Below are 14232 nucleotides of genomic sequence, written 5' to 3'. Positions count from 1 at the left end.
TCTTTAGAACGTCCGCTGATGCTGACGCTGATAATTGGGCGGGGACTGAGTCTCTTTTTCAGTTTTGTTTTGCTCCATTGCTTGTCCTTATCCACCATCTTCAGTTTCTTCTTGCATTCAGCTTTTGCAATCGAAAGAAGTTTAGCCTAGGCTTGGACAGCATTCACCGTTTTCTTGGACCTTTTCTTCGGAATGACTGTTTCAGCTAGTGACTTAGCCAGCTTCAAGCTGTCGTCAGTCTGTTTTCTTTGAAGTTCTAGCTCTTCTTCAACCCGTAATGCCTCGAGTCTTTCAGCTTCAGATAAGAAGTCAAACTCACTACCACTAGAGGTACGAAGAGGAATTTTTACTCTAGTCTGGTCGAGTGACTCCTTCAGCTGAGTCATCTACAGGTCGGTAGGAGCACGAGAAGTGGGTTGATCAGGTACTTGCTCTAGTCGACCGCAAGTTGTTGATGGAATATGAAGCTGATATGTTGAAGTGATCATTACCTGAGAGGTAGAGTCTTCAAACAAAGGTTGTTGAGGAATATTGAACAATATCCTCAAGTTCTCTTCTTCAGCGACCGCCTTGCCTTTCGGCTTGGGGTCCTGATTCCCTGATGGAGTCGATTCACCTTGCCTTTGCTCCCCCTGGGATGGAAGTCCCCGAGAGTAACACCTTTGGTGACTGTTGATGGTTTCTGGAACTTGATGGTAAAGTCATCTTCATCATCATCGTCGTCGTCACCATCTAAATCATCTCTTGTGTCTGGAATGACAGGTTCATCATCGTCTTTATCATCATCATCTTCATCTTCATCTTCATCTTCATCTTCATCTTCATCATCATCACCATCAGCAGCTATGGTATGGACATCATCCGTAGGGATGGCTTTGACATCCTCAGCTAGAGCAGCTTCGGTGGTCGTGATTACAGGAGCAGCAACTGCTTCAGCTCCGAGAGCCTCAGCTTCAACTGCAACTGAAGCTGATACTAGGCCAACAGCCTGAGAAGCTGTAGGAGCAGCATCAGATGATTCACCTGCATTGGACCTCATCTCCCCCTCTCTGGCTAAGACTTTAGAGACCTTGCTAGAGAGTTTGTCCAAGCGCTGATGCTAGAGAACCATAGAATCCTCCAGCCTTTGCAAAACATTGGCTAGAGTTGTCGTTGCCTCACGCGTCTTATGGAGCTGGGCGCGATCATCGGCAGAGAAAGAAGGTGCCATCACTGGAGCTGGTTGATGGACAACATCCAGGATTTGTTGAAGAAGACCAGTCTGCTGATCAGCGATAGCCTGAGCATCGTCAACCCTACTGTGAAGAACAGCAATGGCGTCGGTGTTGGCTTGAACAGCTTCTTGGAGAATCAGGAGATGACTCTGAACTTTTTGAACATCTGCCTGGAGGGCAAGGAAATTCGCATCAAGATCGTCTTGACGGGGCATCTCTTGGTGAACTTCGTTGATCCTACAGAGGACGGTATCAACAGCGGGAAGGAGAAGATTGATATCAGATGACATATCATAGTCATCATCAATTTCTTCATCACCTCCATCATCTTTCTTTCTTTTTTCCTCTTTCACTTCCTGAGCATCAGGCTGATGCATCGAAGAAGGACCTGGAAAAGAAGAAATGTGAGCTAAAGGCTCAAGGTTAGAAGAAAAGAAAGGGTAGGAAGATGGAATACCTGAGGGGCCTTCAGTGACATCTAAAGGATTGTCACTGGCATGAGCAAAGATGTCCTCGAGAGGATGGACATCCGTATGCTGAAGAACATCGAGAGGAGCAGCCTCAGGTCCAGTGGTGCACGTCTTAGTATCAGGAAGGACAGTCGCTGATACATCATCGATATGTGTAAAGACCAAGGAGGGAGGAGAAGAGAAAATGGTTGAGAAGAGACGTGGGTGTTCACCTATGGCGGTGCTGATATTTATACTTTCAGTGATTTGGGTCACTGAAGTGATTGGTAAAGGTACCACTGATACGACAGTGATGGGAGAAATCACTGAAGATCTGGGGGGTTGAGTAGAAAATGCCTCGGGGGTAAGGTAAGTTTCAATAACTGAAGCCTTTTGAGAGGCCCCAGCTAGATACGTGGTTGTCCCTTTTTTGGCTTTCTTGGCTCTCTGAGGAGAACCAAGAGTTGGTTGAGAGGGTCGTTTAGAAGGGGTTTTGGTGGCTTGGCTAGACGCGGGGGGGTTTGCCCTTGTCATGGTCACCTGAGGAGAAGAGGTAGTGATGGACACAATGGAAGAAAGTGCCACATCACTGTCCCTCAGCTTATGATCCAGAATCCAGGATCTAAGCCTGAAAGCTGGAAGGTTTCCTTCTTTGGGGTAAAGACTTTTGAAGATCTTTGTCAATACCATCGAAAGAAACCTGGTGTAAGGCACCACTTTTTCTCGCTGGCGCTTGTTCAGCTTAAGCACCAGGTCAACGAAAATAACCGCAACATAATTTATATTGCGACGCTGAATCGCAAATACGCCTATGATCAAGGCGATCCTAGAGGCTTGGTCCTGACCTCCAGTTTTTCCACCCATGCACTGGATGAAATGAGAAAACAGGTATTGCCAGACAGCTGACATCCTGTTCTTCTCAATCTTCGTCAAGGACTTGAGAGGGGCGCTGGAGTCCTTCTTCATTAGCCACTTGTAGCTAATGGCGTCGAGAAAGTTGATGATATCGGTGGTGGAGGGTTCGCTGTCGAAGGGACCCTTGGGAAGACGGAGAGCTGAGCGGAGTGTAGAAAATCCAAAGTTCACTTCCATGAGGTTGAAAGTGAAATGGATTTTCTCCATTGTGTGTCCAGCATCGTCTTGGACTTCGACAACCTCAGTAGTGTACCAGAACTGCTGAATAAATTCCTTGACCATGAGGGGCTTTTGGTTGAGAGCATAGCCTAAGGACGACTGTTTGAGGAAGTCAGCCGCCTCTTGGTAATGTGCTCTGGTGGAGGATATCTCTAACAAGGCAATGTGGTTGTTGACCTTGATAGAGATCTCGTCAATGAAGAAGTTGACGTTCTTGGCAGCCATCTGTTTATTATCAAAGAAGTAAAACAAACAAGAACAAACAGGTTTGTTAGAAATAAGCCAAGAGTTTATGGTTAAAGATTAGGGTTTTTCAAGTAGGATGTATATAAAGAAACATGATTAATAATCAAGAAAAGATGATTAAAAACCTTTACAGTTTAATGTATTAAGAGAACAAAGTTCTTAATATCGAAGATAATGCTGAAGATATAGATAAGCATTTGTGATCTAATGCGGTTTTTCAGTGATAACAAGCATGTCTACAATCATGTGTAAAGTCTGCTCAAGATTCAACAAACACTGAAGAAACTTTTAGAGTTATTCTAGTATTAGTGATTAAATAAATCTTGTTGTTCAAGATTAGTTTTTGTCTTATCCTCCTGCACACAAAGAACAAACTCATATCTCTCAAAATAAAGCCCTTGTACGGAATCACTCTATAGTCGTCAAATGTGCTTACCTACTTTGTGAAAGATTACTGTTCATATACGGCCAAAAGCCTTTTGTTGGTCCCGTAAGGGTCTACAAGAAGAGAAACAGTTTGTAGAAGAGGGGGATGAATACAAACACAATATTTTTAAATTTAAAATATATATTGATAGAGAAGATCAATACAGATTTTAGAAGATTGTTTGCGGAAAGATAAGGTAATAAAAACCTATCTAAAATATCTTTGGTTACACACAAAGCTTTAGCAAATACAAGAAAAGAAGTTGCTATAAGAAAGATCCTTTAATTAAGCTAGAAAATGCTTGAAGTAAGAATTAGGTTAGAGAGAGAGATGTGCGCTCTCTGCATGGAGAAGAAACACTTCTATTTATACCCAGTGCATTAAATGTTCATTTAATGCAATAAGGTAGGGTTAGAGAGCGTGTCAAGCCTTAAGTGGAAGACTTGTCCTTTGCCACAGTGAATAATACAAAAACACTATTTATGAGCAGACATCCTTACCTAAAGTTGGTGGACAAAGTGTCGACTAATCGGCTCTGTATCGTACTAACTTTCGTAGGGGAATGGGTTTTGTCCTTTGTGTGCATAAGGACAAGACAACAACAATCGTGCTAAGCAAACTTCATTTGATCGCTGAATGTTGGAATGACCTGAAGGTCTCATCATCATTCGCTGAAGTTTGAGCAGTCTTCACACATATGTAGACAAACTTGTAATTACTGAATACCGCTTCAGATCACGTACTCGTCAGTCTCTAATCTTCAGTTTCAGTCTTCGACGGTTGCTGAAGGTTCTTTGGTGTGAGTGTTGTCTTCTTGAAGTATTGTGGTCTCTGATAGATTTACAATGCAAGTTCTTCAGCGATCACTGAACAGACTCAGTGAATATCGCTGGAACTGAAAATACAGAAACATAAATACAACGTATAAGTGAAAAAGGATTATCATCAAATCACTGAGAGAGATGATCAACACCTTTATATATGAAGAGAAAAGGCCAAGCTTACCATGTACCTTAGAAGCTTACCACGTGCCTTGTATCCTCTGACTTGCATTTAATGCAATGGGTATAAATAGCCATAAAGACTCCTCTCTCCATACACATACAAGAAGCATAAATTTATTAACCCTGCGAAGTTTTGTTTACTTCAAGTGAAGAAAATCAATTGAGCTTACTCTCAAGCAAGTTATTGCATCTTCTTTAGCAAGTCTTTTTTCTGTTGCTTTTATGTATCTTGTCTCCTCCTTAGACTATTTTAGATAAGTTTTGTATCTTATCTTATTCTGCAAACAATCTGTAAATTATGTATTGATCTTCTCTTATCAATAAATGATTTTAAAAAGTGAAATTTTTATGTGTTTGTATTCATCCTTCATTCTACAAACTGTTACCTTTAAACTCTTATAGATCCATCTGAGACCAACAAATTTTTTATATAAAACTAACGATTTTTTTGAAAGATAATACACCTTTTCAAAGGAATTATTTTTTAATATCTTTGTCTTCCTCTTAACACAATTGCTACAAACGTTTTCAAAGTAATAGTTTTTTATAGTGTTAGATTTCCAAAAATCTATTTTCTTATGATTGTTTTTGTTTTGACTTTTGACTACCTCTTGTCATGCTTCAAAACAATCATGAGGTTTATTTTATGGGTGTTCAAAAATTCGACTAACTCGATCAAACGATCAACCCAACCTAACAGGAAATAATTCAATCCGAAACAAGCCTATGTCTAATCGAGTTGTAAAATTTTCAAATTGTAGGTATTGGGTTGATATTGGGTTACTATTATTTGAACCCAAACCAACCCGATGAACCCGATATTCTTTTATTTCTTGGATAAATATGATTGTTGAATTTCTATTAATATATACATTAGACAAGTATACTATCACGTACGTTCTTCATATACACATATTTTCAATCTATTCGCATCTCTATAAAATTCAGTCCTATATATGCTTAGTAATTGAGAACATATATATGTAAATTGAGAAAATTAACTAAATGTGATATATGTAAGAAGTATGGATAAGTTGTATCAAATAGTTGATGATGAAAAAGAAAATATGAGTAGAGAAATAACATATTCAAGGTTATAAGAACATTTTAACATACCAAAGTATTAACCCGACCAACCCGTAGGTTTGGGTTGGGTTGTGTTGCACTATGGTTTTGGTTGGGTTGTGTTGCACTATGGTTTGGATTGGGTTGAGTTAAGATTTTTCAAACCAGAAGCATTGGGTTGGGTTGTTCAAATGTCTTCAACTCGATCAACCCAACCCATGAGCACCCCTAGTTTATCTTATGAAAAACATGACGTATATTAGTATAATAAATTTTTTCATAAAAAAAAAGTGTTCAAGTGGACATTCTGGTATCCCAAGAGGATTTCCACTTACAGTCCGAACAAAAGAATTACTATAAAAGATAAGCTTTTTGCACTTGAAAACATAACTTTAAACAATTTTGAAATGAATTTTAAGAGCTTACTTTCGATTATAATACTCAAATGTTGACAATCTAATCTCTCTCACGTTTCATTCTTTGATTGTCATACTCATCAAAGAGAGATATACATACCACTTGAGTTCCCTTTTGTATTCTCATTTGTAAGTGGTGTGAGTGACAATCCACTGACTCCTAACTCGAAGGTCAGGAGTGTTCATCTTTCTAGACATTGTCTATACAACGGTTTTTGTTCTTCCTTTGAAAAAAACACTTATATTGGATCATCTCAAGAAGGTGTCTCGATGTGGAAATAGCCAAGATTTGGTGAACCCACTACTAGAAAGACCCTATGAAGCTTCATCTGTCGCCAATTACTCGCTAATTAGCGATGGGCGTCATTATTTAGTGAGGGATTAGCGACAATTTTATTTATTTTTCTTGTTTTCTCATTCTTATGTATTATACATACACATGTGTATGTGTATATGTTATATGTATCCGTCCGTTCGTGTTATATATGTATATGTATGTATACATGATGCATATGTGTTTTGGTTGCTAACTGTGATTAATTCTATGTATATTTTATTGATTCAGGACTAGATTCATTAACTCTTGGATCGGTGCTCCATCACCATCACCACCACCACAACAACAACAACAATAAAAAGTCGTGTCAAAGAGTGACTAGCTTATTAAATCTTGTTGATAACGTTAGTATTTATTTGTGTTCTATTATTTATATAAATAATAGATTTTTTCGGGTTTAACGATGAATTATAAAATAGAGACAGAATTTTTATGATATTTTGTTGATATACCTGACATTTACCAAAAAACTGTATTGTATGTTTTTTCCATGTGATGTTGTCAACGTAAATTGTTTACATTATGCAAAAATAATAACTTACTTTAATTAAAAAAAATATTATATAATTGTATTTCCATTTTTTTTTCATTTTAGCAATTATTTATAAATTATCTTTTCAGAATATTGTACTTTAAAAAATATATTTATTACAGTAATATGTAACTTGTATTTTCCATGGAATTGTTGTATTGGGCAAGACTAGATTGTGGATACTTTATTTAGTTTTTTATATAAGTATTGTATTTTAAATGTCTTAGGGGTCGTTTACCAAACACTTACCTGGTAAGTGCTTACGGGTAAAATTTAACACGATCATTTAATTATCGGGTAAGATTTTAGTCCACCAAAACGACATCGTATGCAACAATTTATCCGGTAAGTGCTTACCGTAGTAAGATTCGTCGACCTCACTTACCGGGTAAGACTCTTAGTCATTGTCTCCCTCTTACCGGGTAAGATCCTTGGTCCTTATCATATTCATCCGGTAAGGTAATGTGGCTTGATATGCGTTTACTCGGATAAGCGTTTGGTAAACAGCCCCTTAGTTTGTTATGGGATAGACTATATTTAAGACATTGAGGACAATGTTGGTATGTCTTAAAGACTTTCATCCTCCATGTTAAAGCATGGTCGCTTTAGAAGTAAGTATATATAAATTCAGAACGTTCATGGAGGTAATTGTTTATATTATCTTTTTGTATCTGGATAACATGCTAGTTGCTTCGAAAAAACAAAGTGGAGATACATAGGTCGAAATCTCAACTCGACATGTTGGGGATAAGACACCCAACAACAATATGAAACAAAAAGGATCCTAAATGTGTACAAATATACCAACCAGATAATAATGCAATCCAAGATAGATATCCAACAATTAAGTGCAACAAAAAACCAAAGACCAACTACAAGGGTGGTGCCTGATTGGTTTGAGCTTGGCTCCAAAGGTTAAAAGTACCAAGAGGTCCCAGGTTCAAATCCAAGGAGGAATAAAAATCCACTTGTGGCCACGGAGGTTCAAATGCGGCGACTCCGGGCTATCTGCAAAGCAGGTGGTCGCCTTGGGATTAGTCGGCTGGCATAGCGGATTGGATATCCAGGTTAATCAAAAAAAAAAAAAAACCAAAGACCAAAATGATTTAACGTGGTTCTACAATTGTAAGTTAGTGTAAATCCACGGGGGAGCAATAGAGCTTTTATATTGATAATATGATGAAACAATGATTACGATAAAATTTACTGATTCAAAAGATCCTACATTCATAAGCCTAAACCCTTTAATTTGAATCCAATGTTCTGCCCGAAAATGCCTTGGAAGAGAACAATGTCATGACATGCGAATAATTCGTAGTAATATTGCAAGTAATACATGAAATGTGATGAATGTTTATTAAACCTAAATAATTGAAGAACTCTTTATTTTTATTACTATTTTATTATGATGAGATATATTAATTTTTTCTTTTAATCATATTGTATAATGTTAGATTGAGTAATTTTTTAAAGGGTAAAATGTACAAAATAACAATCTACTTTTATAAATTTCTTTATTATAGCATTGTACTGCCAGTTTTTCTTATTACAGCAATGTACTTTCAAACTGTTTTTTATTAGGACATTGTACTTTGAAAAATTTACCCATTATAGCATTGAATAACTTTTTGATTTAAATTTACCCATTATACCAGGTTTCCATGCCACCTAATTATCCACGTAGGTTGTCCACATAGTGATGTGAATTTTTTACTACATCATTGTATTTTAAAAATTATTTTGTTATAGCATATACTAGTTCTTATTAAACACTATATTTTTAATTTTAATATTTAGATATTTTACATGTTATTTAATAAATATATTAAATGAATTAAAAAAAATTCTAAGCTATTCATTAATATACCAATATCAATAAAACTAGTAGAACATAACTTATCTCGCTAATATTTTAAAAAAATATGTGTTTTTTGAAAAAAGAAAATAAGAATTATTTTTTTTACCAAAAAAATATTACATCTTTAAGGAATATATTATATTTGTTCAAAAACTTTTACTTGCTGTATAAATATATTAAATTAATTAGATTTTTTGAAGTATTTATTAATATAACAATATTAAAAAATTGTAGATCACAATTTATTTCGTTAACATTTTAAAGAGAACTTTAAAAGATATGTATTTATTTGAACAACATAAAATAAGAAGTGTTACCTTTTTTACAAACAAAATATATCTTAAAAATAATGTTTCATATTTATTTAAGAAATATTATTTACTCTAGAATATTTAATTTGCATGCAACTTAATAAGAAAAAGTCAAAAAAATGTTTTTTTAGATCATAACAATGAAAAATGAAAATCACTAATAATAATTTGAAATAGGTTTTATTTTTATTTTAGTTAAGTCATCAAAATGATGTATCATCCACATCATCTTATTAAAGCCACACAAGCAAAAAAAGTCAAAGGGTTAACCGGTTTAAAAGTTAACAGGTTAGCTGTTAACCGGTTTAAAAGATAACATGTTAGCTATTGCTATTATGGGTAGATTTTTTAAAGTACTGTGATAACCGGATCCTGGTTATTACTCAAGGTATTTAATACGTGATTATTTGATTTAATGATTACGTGATAGCATGATAATTTGATACATGCTGGTATGTGCATTTGTGCCTTAATTGGATATTTATATTTTTATATGTGTACTTGCATATTATATGTATGCATAGAATATGGATGTATGCATATAAATGCATGTGTGCATGGGTTTGGGTAAGCATGAGGTGGAAAAGTAGAAGGCGGTTTAACCGACCTTCCACTTTTGGCAGTATAAATAGAGGCTTAGCCTCTTCATTTACTTCTTCTTGCTGGTTTTGAGAGAATTGTGCTTTTAAAAGAGAAGTGTTGTACGGATTGCAAGTGTCAAGTTTCAAAAGGGTTGATTTCCAGAATTTGGTTTCAAAAGCTTGTTAAGGTGAGTGGTTTCTAAACCTTTTTGCATAAGAATTACTACTGGTTTCAATTGCATATTTCATGTTATTATTCCTTAGAAAGAAATCCTGCATATTTTGTTTAAGTGTTTAACCGGACAAAGGGTGACCGGATAAGTGTTTAAACCGGATAAGCTTTGAGCGGCTTATTGACCGGATTAGTTTAAACCGGATAAGCCTTGAGCGGCTTATTGACCGGATTAGTCTAAACCAGGCAAGGCTTGAACGGTTTATTGTCCGGTTGTTGATAAACCGGTTAAGTGTTAAGCGGATTGTAATTGGTAAGAATACTTGTCGATTATATACTGAGAAGTAGGAATACGATCAAGTGGCGGGCGATTTATTTAAATCGGACAAGTCTTGAGAGGATTGTTGTCCGGACTTGATATCCGGACAAAAGATGAATTTATTTCTAAGTGTTAAACCGTCTAAAGCATATGTGGTATGTTGTTCGGACTTGATATCCGGACAAAGTTGATTTTAAATTCTAAGTGTTAAATCGGACGATTGTTGAACGGATTGTTGATCGGATTGTTGACCGGATTGTTGACCGGACTGTTGACCGGATTTGTGTTATGTCTTGTGTTTTTAAAAGAAATTGTTATTTTATCATAAATGAAGTTTTGATATAAATGATTTTGGACTGATGACAATTCCAATGACTACGGTCTATTCGGAATTATTGTTATAAATGTTTTGATGAATGAATAAGGGTGGCATATCAAGGAGAGGTGTCCATTTGATATAAGGGTGGCATATCAAGGAGAGGRGTCCATTTGATATAAGGGTGGCATATCAAGGAGAGTTGTCCATTTGATATAAGTTGGCATATCAAGGAGAGGTGTACCATGGGATAAGGGTGGCATATCAAGGAGATGTGTACATTTGTTATAAGGGTGGCATTTGAATGTGCGTGATTTTTTTATATAACTCTTTCTATTATATTCTTTAAGACTACTGAGGTCTGGAATCTTTATTTCTTTGTGATTTAAGGATTTAGGATTAAGGTTCTTATTGGAAATCATAGTCTGGATGCTATTGAGGAGAAAACGTCAGGTTTGGCCTGAATCTTTGTTTAAACCTTATTTGATGAGAAAAGGTTTAAAAAAAATGGCATTGTATGGAACCCATTTGGTTCAAAGATATGAAATTTGAATAGCCATGTGATTAGCTTGAAAAGTGGAAAATGATCTGGTAATACGTTCATGTGTATTCATATATTTGTTATATATATGAATAGCTGTTTTTATAAAGGTTTTGGTGATCCTTCACCCTGCAATGACATGAATAGGGTATCTCACTAGACCTCTCGGTCTAACCCTCGTTTTTTTTGTGATTTTAAATATGTATTGCAGGAAGTGCAGAAGGTAAGAGAAAGGGAAAGATGTAATGCTTTTTCTTATATGCATTTTGGATGAGGAGTTGTTTTTGATGAATAGTTTTGTTGATTAGTGCAAGATATGTATTTTGAATTTTGGACCTTGTATTTGGTCATGGTAGATTCTTGTACTAAGGGACTCGAATGGTATATGAATATGTATTTCTTTGGTATAAAATATGTGTTACATGCAATGTGTGGGTTGGGGCGTTACAGAATGGTATCAGAGCCTGAGTTTAAGGGATTTTGGTATTTTAACAGCATGATACCTAGACTTAAACTGCTTTATTGCATGTTAAGAGTTCCGGACATAGTTAGCACCATTGGAAATAAATATGATAAACTGAAAGAACAATGTGTAAGGTAAATTTTAATTACATCTGGCCAGTGTAATTATAAATTTACAGGTACATATCTGAACTTGAATACTTCATTATATTTAGGAATGTGAATACGTGAATATTAATATTAAGTTCTGCAGATGTCTAACCAATCTAGAAGATCTGAAAGAATAGTTCGTCCAGAATCCGAAGAGAGGGAAGAATCTTTGGTTAATCTTCCAATTAGCACAGCTGGAAATAAAGGTCGAGAAAAACCAAGGGGACGAGGTAGAGGAAGAAGTCAGTCTCAGGGAAGAGGTCAGACTGAAATACATTCTGAACAGTAAGAATCCCACTCTGGGAATATTCAGGAAGGGGCGGTACCACACCCAGAATATATAACCAGAGATATGTTAGCAGAGGAAATGGGGAAGTTGCGAGAAACTTTGACATCTATCATGGGAATACCGGCCAGGGTGGAGACAGAAAGAGTGGAAGTTCATCCATTTGTTCCAGTTACGCAAAATAAAGAAGAAGATATTAAGATGTTCTTAGCATGTAAACCACCAACCTTCTCTGGGGAGAGAGATCCAGTGAAAGCAATGTGCTGGATCAAGGAAATGGAATCTGTGTTCAACACCATTCGGTGTCCGGAAACAGATAAAGTGCGTTTTGTTGTTTCGGTATTGAAGTCAAATGCTTTATTTTGGTGGGAAGTTGAATCGTCTACCAGAACGGATGTTTTACAAATTTTGTCCTGGGTAGAATTCGTGGATAGATTTAAAAATCAATTCTGTCCTAAAACGGCTGTGAGACAAATGGAAGAAGATTTCCTGAAGCTAGAGCAAGGAAATGGAACAGTACGGGAGTATAACGAAAGATTTATTGAATACTCTCGTTTTGCTGAACATTATGTTTCAAATGAATCCAGAAAGATAGAAAGATATATTTGGGGATTGAAACCCTCAATTAGAGAGTTCGTTATTGCTATGAACCCTAATACCTTTTCACTTACTGTGGACGCGGCTGAGGTGACCGAACGAAATAAGAATCGGCAATCAGAAGGAAAAGTTATGGAGAAAAGAAAATGGGAAGGACCTTCGTCTTTTCGAGGACCCAAGACTGTGAGACATGATAACCGATCTGAACAAAAGAGCAGTGCGAGGGTTCATCAAAGTAATGATAAGATGGATCCAAGGAAATGTTACAAGTGTGGTGAAGTAGGCCATCTGTCTAGAAATTGTCCAACTAACAAAAGATGTTTCAAGTGTAATTCTCTGGATCATATTCGACCGAATTGTCCCTTGTTAAGAACTCCACAGTTAACAATGGGAAGTAATGCGTCGGGTACACGGGGAAGATCTATTGTGAATAGAGGAGGGCAAGGAGGGGCACGTGGACGATCCTTCCAAATGACCAAGAATGAGGCAGAAGTATCACCGGATGTAGTAACAGGTACATTTCTTCTGAATTCAATACGTGCTAAGGTGTTATTTGACTCTGGTGCAAACTTTTCGTTTGTATCACCATTGTTTGCTCAAACAACATGTTTGAATTCTGTGATGCTTGATGATAAATTAGTAGTTGATACTGCTAATAATCAGGAACCTGTTACTAGTGAGTTAAATAACTGTATTATTGTTATTGAAAATTTTGAACTTCCGATCCGGTTATTTCCCATGCCAATGAAAGAATTCGACATAGTAGTAGGAATGGACTGATTGGCAAAATATCAGGCTAATATTGATTGTAATCAGAAAATGATCAGAATTATTCTGTAAGACCAGAGAACAGTTGTTATTTATGGTGACCGTCAAAATCATCAAACTAGTATTTTGTCAGTAATGAAAGCCCGGGGAAGTATTCGAAAGAAGTGCCAAGGATGTTTGGCATATGTAATTGATTTAAAGAAAGAGAAAGGAAAAGAAGAACCGATTTCGATTGTTAGTAAATATCCAAAAGTTTTTCTGGAAGACTTATCTGGATTACCACCAGATAGAGTTATTGAATTCCGAATCGATCTTATACCAGGAGCTACACTAGTAGCAAAGGCGTCGTACCGCTTAGCTCCATCTAAACTAAAAGAATTGGTGGCACAGTTGAAAGATTTAACTGATAAAGGATTTATTAGGCCTAGTACTTCGCCTTGGGGTGCTCCGATCTTATTCGTCAAAAAGAAGGATGGGTCTATGAGAATGTGTATAGACTATCGTGAGCTGAATAAGTTGACAATTAAAAACAAATATCCGTTACCGAGGATTGATGATTTGTTTGATCAACTGGTAGGGGCAAGTTATTTCTCCAAAATCGATTTGAGATCAGGGTATCATCAGCTTAAAGTCAGAGAAGAAGATGTTGCCATAACAGCATTCAGAACAAGGTACGGGCATAACGAATTCTTAGTTATGCCATTTGACTTAACTAATGCGTCCGCAGCCTTTATGGATATGATGAATAGGGTATGTAAGGAATATCTTGATAAATTCGTTATTGTATTTATCGACGATATTCTTATATACTCTAAGACTGAAGAAGAACATGCAATCTTCGTCTGATACTGGAATTGTTGAAAAGAAAAAAGTTGTATGCTAAAATGTCCAAATGTGAATTCTGGTTAAGAGAAGTTCAATTTTTGGGTCATGTTATCTYAGAAGCYGGAGTACAAGTAGATCCAATGAAAATAGAAGCAGTTGCAAAATGGGAAGCTCCAAAGACTCCGTCTGAAGTTCGTAGCTTTTTGGGTTTGGCAGGTTACT

This window comes from Cynara cardunculus, assembly GCF_001531365.2.
Source record: "Cynara cardunculus var. scolymus isolate 2C chromosome LG 5, CcrdV1, whole genome shotgun sequence".
Classification (NCBI taxonomy): Eukaryota; Viridiplantae; Streptophyta; class Magnoliopsida; order Asterales; family Asteraceae; genus Cynara; species Cynara cardunculus.
The sequence above is the reverse complement of the archived record's forward strand: the minus strand, read 5'-3'. Positions refer to the sequence as shown.